Source organism: Macrosteles quadrilineatus, unplaced genomic scaffold (genome assembly GCF_028750875.1).
Source record: "Macrosteles quadrilineatus isolate MER2022 unplaced genomic scaffold, UCM_ALF_1.0 Scaffold_4__1_contigs__length_99947679, whole genome shotgun sequence".
NCBI lineage: Eukaryota > Metazoa > Arthropoda > Insecta > Hemiptera > Cicadellidae > Macrosteles > Macrosteles quadrilineatus.
The window spans coordinates 50,792,431-50,807,082 of NW_026542597.1; the positions used below are offsets into that span (position 1 = coordinate 50,792,431).

General features: G+C 33.2%; 1 protein-coding gene across 1 annotated transcript in view; it reads right to left on the reverse strand.

Moving 5' to 3' along the window:
• Window positions 1-14,319, reverse strand: part of LOC128991328 (alpha-tocopherol transfer protein-like) — a 29,397-nt gene extending 15,078 nt beyond the window's left edge. Inside the window, exon 1 of the mRNA XM_054414133.1 lies at window positions 14,213-14,319. The gene's annotated coding sequence lies outside the window, so the exon portion shown is untranslated. The remainder of the gene's footprint in view (window positions 1-14,212) is intronic.
• Between the last annotated feature and the right edge of the window lie 333 nt (window positions 14,320-14,652).

The window sequence follows — 14,652 nt, forward strand, 5'->3', positions numbered from 1 at the left end:
TGTGTGTGTGTGTCTGTGTGTCTGGATGTGTACAGAGCTAGAGACCACACCTGTGGTCCGATTTCGATGAAATTTGGTATGTAGGTTCTAATCCATGGTATCTCTAGGTGTTTTTTTCATTTTTTTGAAATTTTTATTTTTAATGGGGATTTTCCCATAAAAACCCATAAAAAACCGGAAAAATCGGATTTTTTCGAAAATGGCCCGAACGATTTTGATCAAAATTTAGTATGTTGTAGCCCTTTAAATTCTGAATAAAATGGTACAAATCCCATATCTGTAAAAATTACGGTTCAAAAGTTATGGTCAAATATGTTATTTTCCCATAAAAACCCCTTAAAATAACGAAAAATTGGATTTTTGAAAAAATCCGGTTTTGATTTAACATAGTATGTTATAGTCTTTACAGTTTTGATAGTTTTTTTTTTATTTTTTAGAAATTTTTATTTTTAATGGGGATTTTCCCATAAAACCCCATAAAATAACGGAAAAATATGATTTTCCCAAAAATGGCCCGAACGATTTTAATAAAAAATTAGTATGTTATAGTCCTTTATATTCTGAACAAAATGGTACAAATCCCATTTCTGTAAAAATTACGGTTCAAAAGTTATTGTAAATTATGTCATTTCCCCATAAAACCCCCATAAAATAACAGAAAAATCGGATTTTCCCAAAAATGGCCCGAACGATTTTGATAAAAAATTAGCATGTTATAGTCCTTTAAATTGTGAACAAAATTGTACAAATCCCATTTGCGTATATTTACTCTCACCACTTACATATGATAAAGGTTTTTGACAAAATTATGGGAGAAAGTATGTGTCAGAATGCTGATACCGTTTATTTTTTATTTGCTTTAGGCCATAGTAATTTCGTAACAGCCGGTGTAGCATGGGTGAGGTCTGTAGTTTAGTGTAGGGAGCTTGGTTTAATTTCACAACATATTTGTGAGTGTGCGTATACTTTTTTGGTCAATTGTGGTTTTCAACATGTGTGCTATTTAAAGGAGTTCGTGAATGTATCCTTCCTGTTCAAATTTACATCAACTGAAGTCTGAATCTTACGAATACTATTTCATAACATTTGTTTCTATTGTAGTTTTCTTAAACAGAGAGAAGGCAAGAGTTAACATTGAACGCGATTTTGAACTCAGCAAATCAACGCCACGCATATCACAAGTCAGTCAAAAGTTATTTTATCTGTGTTTGTGTAATTTTCGTTATCATAACCAAACTTTTCGAAGTTTTTACAAGAAACGTACAAAGTTGTTCTTAAAGTGTTTGTAGCACGCCTCTTTCGTAAATTGCGTCCACAGAACGCGCCATCGCCTCCTAAATGTGTATATTAGGTAGTATTAAAATAGAACTGGTGCACGTGGGCTATTTACCAACATACGTTGTTTAGTGTTCATTTGAATCCTGATTAAAGCTTTGTCACCACTTATATTTCCTGTTGTGTATAAAACTCCAACTATTTTTTTTTTTTTTTTTCAAATAACCTATAGATAATGAGAAAGCATTGGCGCATTCAAGCTGCTACACATACACATACTGAAAAATGGTCTTATCCTGATCCACAAGGATGGGAAGTAAATATTAATGCTGTATCTGATAAATTAGACTAGTAATTGTTATTTAAGACCACGGAATGGTAGAATATTAGCATACTCCGTGGAAAAATTCTACTTGAGTTTCGTAAATAGTAATATTATTGTAGTTAACATATTTTTGTACATTCTAGTAGCTCTAAAGGATTATACTAGGTCACATAAGTATTTTATGCAACCTCGATCCAAGACTGGTGACAGGAAATTCAGCTAGGATCAGCTAGAGCTGTGACGTATATTAATTACTCTTCATCATCAGCTGACTAAATTAACCTCCCCACTTTACATTTGAGCCTAGGGTTTTAATAAGAAAACTCGCTAACAAAATGAATGTACTAAGATACTCTTTTATAAATTTATTATCAGCTTTGGTGTTCAGTTGAAAACTATTTTTTCTTCAATGTATAATTAATTTTTTATGTCGCACCTTCACATTCATGGACGCTAGGTTCTAGCCTGGAACTGTTGTACACAGAACTTCAGGCTAGTCCTAGAGGGTTGCAGCATTATCGAATGGATGAAATCCATTGGTTGTTGGCGATATTTGAACCCGAGACCTCGGGCTTCGAAGTCCCCAGCTCTACCACTAGACCAGCTCACTTCCCAATGTTCATATAGTGTTTTGTATACTGGTATAGTGTGACATTTCACTAGTTCTAAATAATTTTAACCCCATAGAGTAATCCTTTATAAACTATAGTTGATCCTCTGGTTTTTAGAAAAATTATCACAGTTAAACAGTTACAAGAAAGAAAACACATTTACAAATAATATAAATGTACTTGAATCGTCAACACAGGCTTTGAATTTTACACTAGAATGAGATAATACGCTTATCAGTATTCAAAGTCAATTCCAAACTGTATGAATGTTAATCATAGTTTCTTTTCAAAAAACAATCTCTGGAATCGCTCGTGGGTTTATTCGGGTTGTATTCGCGTCACGTGCCAACCTTGGTCGGTTTTGCTTCTGTCCTTTGAAAACACTACGTTGTTTGATATTGTTTTCGAATTGTTTGTTCAGTATTTTTTTCTACAACCATGAGGCTGACTTTAAAATACAAGCATGAATCCTACAATATAGGTTTCCATGAAATATTCTTATGTTAAAATGTATCGATGTTGTTAGTGCTACTAATAATCAAATTAATGTAAAGTTTAAGTTAAGTTTGTATTCGTGTGATTTGTGTAGATCAATATCAGATACATTGTTTTGAAATATTTTTCAATGTAATTTGACATATAAAACTACGTATTAAACAAACAGTAATTATTATTACATATTATTCTGATCTATTATTATATTATTAAAGTGATACAATCAAATTTTATGTAAACGGTTAAGGCCATTTACCAGATAAAAATATAGGCATATGGCATATCAAAATGAAGCTTAGAGTGTGTAGATTTGCCGAAAAGTATTGATATGGACGAACTCCCTAAGGGCTCTGGCCTACAAGCTAATTTCCAAAGGGCTACGCCTTGCATATTTTGGAAGTTAACGTTATTTCATTAATTGTGTGAACAACAGCTGGCCAATGCAGTTGACAATATAGTTTGTTTGTTTAAATTTTTGTTTACTTATTTTATTATTTCCTTTAAGATCTTAAAAGAGGTGTGGTGAATGGACAGTGAAGCTATTTATAGCTGTTTGATACAAGTGAGTGATTAAAGGTGTTCGAAAAAGGATGAATATGAGATTAACAAACCATGTATGTTGTTCGTTCTAAGAGGTTGTCACCAATCTTTAACGGGTCGCCATTTAATTGAAAAGTATTAAATTAAGTATTAAAGTATTAAACACGTCGTAAAAGAGAGCAGCAAGTTCAGGTACAACCGTACCCACCTCGGCCACCTTAGGACGTAAGGTATGAAGGTTCCACGGCTTTTAACATCCTTTCAGATGACAATTTTATTGAACTTGGGCCCTTTAAACTAAATATTAAGTCAAAATTGATTAAATTAATTTAATGGTGGGCTTCTGCACACCCGTGAATTCGCGGGTAGAACCTCTTGTATTATTTTATTTGATTGCTTTTACCTATTACACGTTACTTTTACAATTTAAGATGACAGTCTCGATATGTAGAAATCAGAAAAGTATCTTACATTTTGCTAATCTATCTTGATGATTTTTAGTATATAACAAGAGTGGTTCTTGGACAAATAAAAATTAGTTACGGATATCAATAGTTCACAGACATGAATTTTTAATGTTTTCTTAAAAACCGTATGTTTTGACAGTAAAAACCCCACTGATTGTGTCCCAATAGCTCTGGTTTCTAAAGACCAGTAAAGTGCTTTTATTTTTGGTACTCAACAGGGTTTTATATTTAAATTCCGTGGGAAATGAAGAAATTATTTTCTAATCGCCCCTCTCACAAGATCTTTATACATTGGGTTTCACATGCTAACTTTCATTTCATCTAGACATCTCGCCATATTGAAAATAGCATCTTGGAGCGAAAGTCGATCTATAAATAGCTTCGTGAAACCTCTCATTGTCTGTTGATGGATCCTTCCGAAGAATAAGCTCTGCTTTGATTCATACACTCAGTTTACAATGAAAGTCGTGATCTGCTGTTCAACACGTTAAAAATCAGATAGACTGTTGGCATTGATACATTGTTGTTTAGTAGTATTCAAAGTTCAAATGGTAGTAAGGTGGTCTAGTGGTAGAGCATCCAAGATGCCAGAAACAAATCCCATCAATAATTACCAATGTCTTAAGCCACTGCCCCTAGGCTATGCCACATGTAAAACCGTGGCCATTGTTCTTTAAAGTGAGGGAAAGACCCAACTGTAAGATCTTTTCACGCCTGTCCTGGAAGGTGAACAAGTCACTGAATCTAGTTTTTGTTCACGGTGGAAGATCGCGATTTATCAGGGTGTGCCACGAGCGCGCTGTGTCTCCCATTACGTCATCGCTGGTAGGCCACTGTGGCTCCTACTAGTGGTTTGACCTTGCCATGTAACAGGTACCTAACATCCTGGTCTGTGACCTTTATTGGACGCCCGCCACTGCTTCTACAGCTTGTGCCGTATCTTTGTACGCGTCCAGCTTCTATGGTCAGTGACGTATCATTGAACCCGCGGCACAGCGGTTTCATTTCCCACCTATTACATTTATTTTATAAGTGAAAATTTGCTACTACATTACATTGCTGGAATGTATACAACCTTTAATGTTTACTTATAAGAAGTGTCAAATACAGTTTAAATTTTTATCTTAATTTAACAAGGAATGTTTCATTTTATGATATCATGCTGATGTTTAACATTTAAACTATCTTAATGAACCCATTTCTTTGGGGAAGTCTTGCGTGATCGTTTAACATAACTTTTTGACATACTACCATGTTTCTAAATACCATGGAATGCTTGTAGTCTAAACAATAACTACATATAAGTAGTGTTAACTAAATATTTTTCTTTCAAAGTAGATAACAAAAACTGTTGGTCCGATAATGTTTATCCATAAAAACATTTTTTATGAGGGTGTTTAAAAATTTTCTTAATTTTCTCGTATCAGTCAAAATTGCCATAGTTTGTGTGTAGAGGGAGTCTAAATATTTTGCTACCCCTATGTGTATTATTATTACACATGTAAGCGGGAGCAGAGCTCCTATGACACTGTGGAGACAATAGAAATTGGGTTAAGACTGGCTTACCTACGCCTAATTGAATCTTCGTGCCCAAAGTGAGACTGGGGTAGGCAAGGCATTAACGGTACCCGGGCCCGGGAAGACTGAAAGTGTTAATACAAATGACAAGTGCTTTCCTGCGTCAATGTCGAGATCGGTTTCCTACAATTATTTCGATTTCTTGCTATAAACTTTGAAAAATTTCGTCGTCAATTGTTAACGAAATGTATGAAACATTATCACTACATCCTGAATTCCTTGACATGTAAAAAAGGGCAATCATTGACTATGTCAAGGCAATAGTAATTTTTTTATAGAGATCAAATTTCCTGTATCAACAGTTTGCTAAACACAGATTTAAAAAATGCTAATCTGTACTAAATACAGATAAAACATATTTTTTCAGTTGTTAATGCACGTGCCCACTATTGTCACCTTTATGGGAATATGCACGTAAAAAAATTATCTACAGTTTAGCTTTATTACAGCTACATCAGCGTTGTTATCTACAATTTCAGTTTCTTTGTAGTCGTGAAGTATTATGTTCATTTATACACACAACTGTGTAAATTTTCATTTGTGAAATTTAAGTTCGGACGTGATATTATGTTTATCTTAACCTTAAGGAAGAACGTGCTTACATATTTGCTAGATATCCAAAGAGTTCTTTCAAAGTAGGATTTATACAAGAATGTTATTGATTACTAAGTGATTCATCGGATAGCAACCTTACAAACAATGTGAAAACAAAGTTGAGATGACTAATCTAGATCTCAAATAACACCTTTACACCATACACTCACCATTTCGGCTTCGAAACATCTCAATATATTTTGGGTAGAACCACTTCCCAGTTCTTGTTGTTCATTTGTGTTTATTTCTGATAGAATCTACTCAATTACTGATGAATTAGATTTCCTGGGTAGATGAGACACTGAATAAACAGTTGTTGTGAAGGTACTTTCAATGTATATACTTCAATGATTGTGTTGTTAAAATTATTACAAAAATATGTGTAACAATTGTACAACTCTGGCTAATATTAAATTAGTTTTGTTACTCTATGGACCTCATGTAGGTATTGGGACTTGCAATAGTTCGCATGCGCCAAACATCTTATTTCGGTATTCACACCCCGTTGAAAAAATCCAAAGGTAAAAGAACAATTCTACAACCAAGGACATCAAGTACCAAAATTATCTGTCCAGAGGAACCGCCAGAGGAGGACTGGATTTAATGCACTTGGTGCAAGTGCATGACTCTTGTTCAAATTATGAGGATCCCCATCCGTTAGGACTGCTAAAAAGAACTAATTTTCACTAAGAGCGTTCTAAACTTGAGTTGTTTTGTAGCATTTAAGTATATGAGTGATTGTACTAATAAAATCTGTTTCAGTAGGTCTTGCATGCTTTTTTAAACAAGGTGCGTCCTTTTGCCCCACCCAGGTGGCAAGAGTTCGCAAATGTAAATTTTCGTTACATTATTATTTTTTAAATGATACATTATTGATAATTGTAAAAATAAAATGTAGTTTGGTTATCAACTAACATACGATTGTTTACTATTCGTTTTGTTTCAATTGTTAATCATTTAACCTATTTGTTGGGAGGTTTAACTTTAAGTGTTCACACTTGCCCCAAGCTCCTATACTATTATAAAACCTTAAACACTAAATAAACAAATTACACACTTCATCTAGTTAATTCGTAGAGTGTTTCTGGACGTTCGATTCAGACCGGTTGACAAAATGAGTACAGGCCTCCAGATCTGATTAATTCATATAATGAAATACAAGCTCAAAGTACTGTACAATACAACATATTATTAGTAAAGATGTGCACCACGACCAGTAAAAACATAAAAGTACGCAGCAAAGTGTTATGATGTGACCCACGCTGTCCCTTGGTAGACCAAGTAATGGATTTACTATCACATTGACTCTGCTACACCTGTGACCTCCTTTGGCACTGAATGTGATACACTTTACTACACGCTTGTTGTCTTATATTGATATAGTTGGTCTAGCTTAGCATTACTATAGCTAGGAAAATGTTGTTGTATAATAGGGTTTATAATATTTTTTCAGTAACTGCTCATTAATTTATTCTTCATTGTAGACAAATCTATGTACACATACATAATTAATTTGTATGGGTTTATTTCATAAGCTCCTCCGAGTAAAATAATAATGTTATAAGGTATTCATAGTCAAAACCAATGAAGATAGTCCCAAGTTACATTTTATTCAGGGAAATAAATAACTATAGCATGCTTAAGAGGCCTAACCCCCTCAAATTTTCTAATAATTGAACCTCTTCACTCACATAATCGTTCATGACGATAACTAATAGGGTACCAACACATCTAAACTTTGTTTAAAACAGTAAGGTACCTATAAAATTTGTGTTCTGTAATGAAGGGTTATTGCATATAATGGTTGAAATGTATTAAATATTCACACAATGCAATAATTAAGGTTTTAGAATCAGGATTAAAATGTTAACCTTTCGTTCATTCCTACACTGCGTGTTTTAATAGATAACCGATTTCCCACATACTGTATATATATACTAGGGGAAACCCGTCGAAATCGACGGTTACTTTCAAGGCTTACTTTAATTCATCTAACTGCGATGAATTGGGTGAAATATACATATTTTGAGCATTTAACATTGTTCAAAGAGTAATAAGTGTAAAAAATAACAATATTGCGTTAGTTGCCAAATTTGGTTGTTCATTCAATGATTAAAATAAATATTTCCTATCCTGTACGTCATCGGAGTTATTATTAGTATGTTATATGGTATCTCTTCCTTTGGTAGAACCTTTAAATAGTATTTAAATCGTATTGATGAATCTTGTAGTTTAACACTTCCGCGACTTCATCGGTGTTTGAGAAAAAATATCTGTTTGTTGAGAAGACACGTTCTAACTTCAAAGGGAGGTATATCCGTTACAGTGTAAGTTTGATTTTCCTTCGTCACGTAGCGTCAGTTAATATCGTACTTCTGTGCCAATGAATGAACCCTCTAGCATAGTTTTGAGAAATTGACTGTGGGGTTACTGGTAAAGCTGGAATTCCTTGACATGGGGGTGTCAGTTAGTTGTCTCGGCCTTATCAATAACATGAAGTTGTCAATATAATCTCTCTACGGAATGTTAGGTGTAGTGGAATACATGAAGTAAAGTTGGCTTTTATTCTTGAACTGTTAGGGGCCTCCTAGTTCATATGATCTTGGCGGCTTCATTGGCAATAAATAATAATAATGACATAGCAATGGAACATTTCCAAAAAGCAAAAATACTGTAAAATGGCTGTTACGTATATATTGACGTTTACATATTGTTAATCAACGTATATGATAAATACTTTAATCCTTTAATACGTTTTTATGGCGACCATTCATAGTAGGTAAGCCAACGGCAAGTATGAATGGAGATGAGTGTAGGATGAGTGGCACGATCTTGAAGTCTTGTTAGTGACTAAGGCCGACATTCCTTGGATACAGCTGTTAATTAATAGCCCATACAGCGAATGGCAACCAAGGGACCTACAGTTTATAGTTGAATTGGAACCAAATTTTTTTTGCATTGGTATTTATGAATTGGTATAATTATCAGGATAGCACTGCGGGTAGTCGTAGTACTCACTCGTGCGGACGTTAATCCACACCAGGGAGTATCGCATCCACAGTGCATTCCTATAAATATCCACAATTCGTGACCTCCTAGTAGCTGGATTACAGGACGACACCACCCGTCCCAGTCAAAGGATTATGTGATCTAGTTTAAAAGGAATATGACATTTCTGTCATGACAGTAGCTGCTTAAATTGTATTTTCTCTTTGTACCATATTTTACAGCCAAAATGTCGTGTTATTTTCAATAATGTTACAAATTCAGAGCACCAAAGTCCGTAATATAGGCAGGTGCAAATAATTTGTCAAGATAAGGTACCATTTTAGGCAATGTTTCTAAGTTTGGATTTTATTAGACACAATAAGAGCAGATATTTCTACATAAATATTTGATATTTTGTAGAATAATATGATAAAATGTAGGCAAAAGTGGCGAAAAAGGCACACACCAACCCGTACAATAGATATAAGATAGTTCAATAAGAAATAATTTAAGAATTGCTGTGATAAAAGGATTTTCCACTGATTTCGTTATGGAACGTTATATTGCAAAACATGGCGTGATAAAGAAGAAAATCAATTTTAAAATCAGAAAATAACATTGCAAATACTTATTTTGTAGAATTCAACTCCCAATAAATATGTGTTATTGAAATACAATTTAAAAATGAACAGCTGTTTCATTAAAAAGTATTATTCTCATGGCCAAAATGTAAACAACTCTGTGGAGGGATCTTTTAAGGCTTCTGGGGCAGAGTCCTAAGGGATTTTGCTTAGTTTTTCTTTTGATAACTCATTTACAGACCAAGACCTTTCTTTGGACACCTCTACCAAGTTTCTACGCCCAACCGTTCCCTCAAATTAGTAGGGACAAAGTTTCCAATCAAATATTTAGATTCCCCCATGTTAATCTTATGGGAGAAACTCCAAATTTGATGGCCTGTGGGGCAAAGCCCGAGGATTTTTACTACATGAATTGGTGAAAGGGGGCGTCTACACAAAAAATACTTTATTTTGACACGTCGTTTGTAAAAATCCGTCCATTATTAACGGAGGAGTAGTGTTTTCTAGAAATCGCCTTCACGTATTATATATAAGGATATAAGGATAGGTTTCATGTTACTAAATGTTTGGCATTTATATATTCATTTATTATGATTGTTATGTTAACTATAGCCTACTAAAACCACATTCTCCTTCAACTACTAGGCAAAAAACAGGTCTTCTGTATATTTAATTTTTGGTTGTTCAATTTAAAGTTTAGTTAAAAATTTTAATTGGTGTTAATGTTATTATGCCTTATAAAGTGTCTATAGAATGGTCACCAAATAAAGTACAGAACTCACATTTAAGGGATTTAATAATCTCTGCCTTGGTAAAATAAATTAAAACATATTAAACAAACAGATAGAACGTATCAAAAATAATTACTCAGTTAGTCATAGTAAATTGCAACTATCAAATGGCGAAAAGAATGCTCTTCTAATTGTATATCTATAGTTTAAGCACTACAGTTGTGTAGCCTACCTATGTGGATAAACAATGCTATTACTCTTTTAGTTTACGTAATTTTTAGCTTAGTATGGATAAACTTTTATTTAACTAACGATTCATAAAAACTATTTTACTATATATGACATTTGCACGGCTTTCTAAATTTACTTTTCGAGCAACCCAAAAAAACCACTGTAGGTTGATTCGGTTAAGAAAGTGGGAAACAATAATTGCGCAACAATGATTGCAGCATATAGTACAGGTAAAATAATACAAAAACTCTCCATATAAACAACAAAATTCGTACATTCATGAAATTTCACCTGTGAGTTACTAATAATATGAGAAATGAAGATCCGATGAGTCCCCAAAATTTTGGGCGTCCTAAGGCCCTTTTTGGGGCCCTTTTTGATCCGAAGGGCCCTTGCTCCTGAATAGTTTTGTTTTTACGTTTAAGGTCGAGTGAGGTGTGGTTTTCAATGGTTTTAGTTATTTTAAATCGATTGGGAGTAGTTTTAAGTGTATTAAACCACACCATACAGGGTGTTTCGAAATATTATTACTTTTTACGATATTTAAACATTTATTCATAAAGTAATAAAATTAGTTACCTCCATGCTCTATATAAAAGGGGATTATTGAAAATAACTGTAATTCTTTACTATATAAGAGGGAAGGATCACAAGGAGTAAGAGAACATATTAAATACCCCCGTCACAACAAACCTGCAGACTAAGTGAATTTTCATTTGCCCGATTTTCAATTAAATCTAAAATAGCATTGAGTTTAATGAATACTTAGGTTTGCTGCTACAAGGAGGCTAATAAAGTGTGTTTATAGTAAAATAATAATAGCCTAGTATAAAACAAATAAATTTGACAAGTTTTATTAAGACATACCTATAAACAAACAAACAAAATCATTTTACACTATTCTCCATAAGAATAACATGGAATTTTAAATTTATAATTTTTGAATTTTATTTGTAACTAATACACTTAAAAAACGCGTCAATATACTAAATTATTTGTTTTCTTTAAGCTCTTTAAAATGCTCTGGAGAAAAATTGGGAAACTATGTCTTTTGAGGGTCAAAGATTACAAATTTTTACCACATAAAACCCTGTTCCATGAACCGATTATGCCGGTTTCGTTAAAATTGAACCAAAATTACTCGAGTTATCATGTTTATGGACACGTATATAACATGGATATATTATATTATATATATATATATGTATATAAACAAATATATAATATTTTGAGTGGATGGTGCTTTAGGCTTCTGGATCTATGTTTTACCATAAGACCTTCGTTAATAGCTTATCTCATATATGGGATGTTCGCTAAAAGGGGATGGATCAAGTTTTACACTATAACATAATAACATAGGTTACTAAGCAAAAATTTCAACTTTTTAGGTGGTGTGAATAGTCTTTCAACGTGTTTTTTATGCAAATCTATTAAGACCAATTTAAAATTGATATGTAATTTTCTTAGGTAGTTATTTAAGTTATTTTTTACATTTATTAAAAATTAAAACAATTGTATTTGTATAAAACCTAACATTACATATTAAAATGAACTACTTAAACTAAAGCTATTTTTCTACAATTTCCGTAGTATCTCTCTTTACAATTTCATCATCACAATAATTATTCTCAGACGACTCATTAACAATTTTATTATTCTTAGCAACTTGTCCATCCTTACTGATTTTATCCAAGTTGGTGTTCAAGCAGGATTCCCCTTTACAAACCTAAAACCTTGCATATTGCAGAACAGGCAATACCATTCTTAAAGCACGAACAATGTGGTGCAAAAACACCGTTCATACATACTGACGTTTGCAACTTGTATCTTAAGTTCCTCAAACTTATTTTCAATCAATACAAGTACGGTTATCTTTCGTGATTATGACGACCAGGAAAGCACTAAGACATCAGAGCAGCATTGTCGGTACAAGCATTTTTGTCCTGAACAATGGGAACGAGGTTTATGGGGTAAAAATTGGGTTTTCTTATTTACTTAACCCTCAAACCACAAAGTTTCCCAATTTTTCTCTAGAACATTTTAAGTAGCTTAAACACAAATAATTTAGTATGTTAAAGTATTTTTGTATGGTTATTAGTTACGGATAAAAATACTAAAATTGTAAATTTAAAATTATCATGGTTCTTATGTAGAATAGTGTAAAATGATTTGGTTTGTTTGTTAATTGATAGGCCTATATTTTGATCAAACTTGTCAAATTTATTTGTTTTATACTAGGCTATAATAATTTAATATAAACACACTTTATTAGCCTCCTTGTAGCAGCAAACCTAGGTAATCGTTAAACGCAATGCTATTTTAGATTTATTTGAAAATCAAGTAACTAAAACAGAAACTCGCTAGGTATGCAGGTTTGCTGTGATGGGGGTATTTAATATTTTATCTTACTACTTGTGATCCTTTCCCCTTACGTAGTAGAGAATTACAATTATATTCAATAATCCCCTTTTATATAGAGCATGGAGGTAACTAATTTTATTACTTTATGAATAAATGTTTAAATATCGTAAAAAGTAATAATATTTCGAAACACCCTGTATGGTGTGGTTTAATACACTTAAAACTACTCCCAATCGATTTAAAATAACTAAAACCATTGAAAACCACACCTCACTCGACCTTAAACGTAAAAACAAAATTATTCAGGAACAAGGGCCCTTCGGAACAAAAAGGGCCTTAGGACGCCCAAAATTGTGGGGACTCATCGGATCTTCATTTCTCATATCATTAGTAACTCACAGGTGAAATTTCATGAATGTACAAATTTTGTTGTTTATAAAACCCTATTTTACCTGTACTAATAATTTTAAACATCTAGTACATTGCTTAAATATATAGTAGTGTTGTAATAATTATGATTTATTTGAATTATTATCCTTATTAGGACGGAGATGTCCGTTCGCTCTATCGACGACGTTGATATAGATGCATAACTGATATGCATATTCATTTTACAAAATTAGTACAAAGTATGTTTTTTTTTTGTTTCATTCAAGGATAGGTATATATTTTAACAGAATATTTTTACAATGAGATTGTTCAAAAAAGTTCATTTTTACTAAAGATACAATTTTGTTAGAATTTAGGTGACATCCAATCAAGAATTATACTAAAATAGTTATTGGGTATAAATCTGAATTTTTGGAGGACTACTTTCCCACCTATTACTATTAAGTATAGCCTACTAATTATCTTTACCATATGATTGGTTAATATATCTACATTAGTTAAATTCGTAACCATTACTCAACGACTTCTTAAATTCAGTAACGAAATAACACTATTCAATGTTCGCAATATATGCTTTATTTTATCTTCCCTGGGTATACAGTTAGTTTACATCCCTACACGAATTAATGGTACCGTAGTCCAATAACATTTATGGGTTGGTCACAAAATTGCTCTATTGAGAGTACATGACATTTTTTGTGTCCTAGGATGTTAGGCACGAGCCCGAGATTGTTTTTCACATTACTTTCAGCTAGACCTAGGTGTTGCGGCATTATCACTTCGATAAAATCCATTTGTGATTTGGTGGGATTTGAATCCGGGACCTCGGGGACCGAAGTCCCGCGCTCTAACCACTAGACCAGCTCGCTTCCCTCTCCTATATAGTACATGACATAATATTACGATTGGTTTAATTTTAATTCATTTTTCAACAACCATGCAATTAATTACAACATACAATCTCTTAAAAATATTCTCTGTGCAAAGTCCTATAAAGAAAAAAAAACTTAGGCTACAAAACATTCAAGTTAAATGTGTAACTCACCGGTAACCAATGAAGTTCTGGAGTGAAAGTTTGCCCGACAGTTCGTACACGAGTCAACCACTGCACTGCCTACCTACCACAACCAGTCTACCCGTCTACCACTTCCACTTCCACTAACTCAGCTGCACCGGGCGACCTCTAGGACAGTACCGTTTTTGCCCATCAGACAGCACTACATTCACCTTGTATGTCGAGTGGAGTAAAAAGTAATTTGGGTAAAAAGTCGAATTTCGGATCAAGCAAGGTCAAAAGTATTCGATTGTCTTTCTTCCGCTTTAAAAACTAGGGATATTGATGTGGTTCATGTGATTTTTTCGTCTAATGTGTGATTATTGTTATTAGAGATGTTTTTTTATTGGGTGTTTATCAAATTCCAACACATGGAACCACGTTGAAACCAGTTTTTACGTGAACTTCTTACTTAAGTATTTATCTATTTA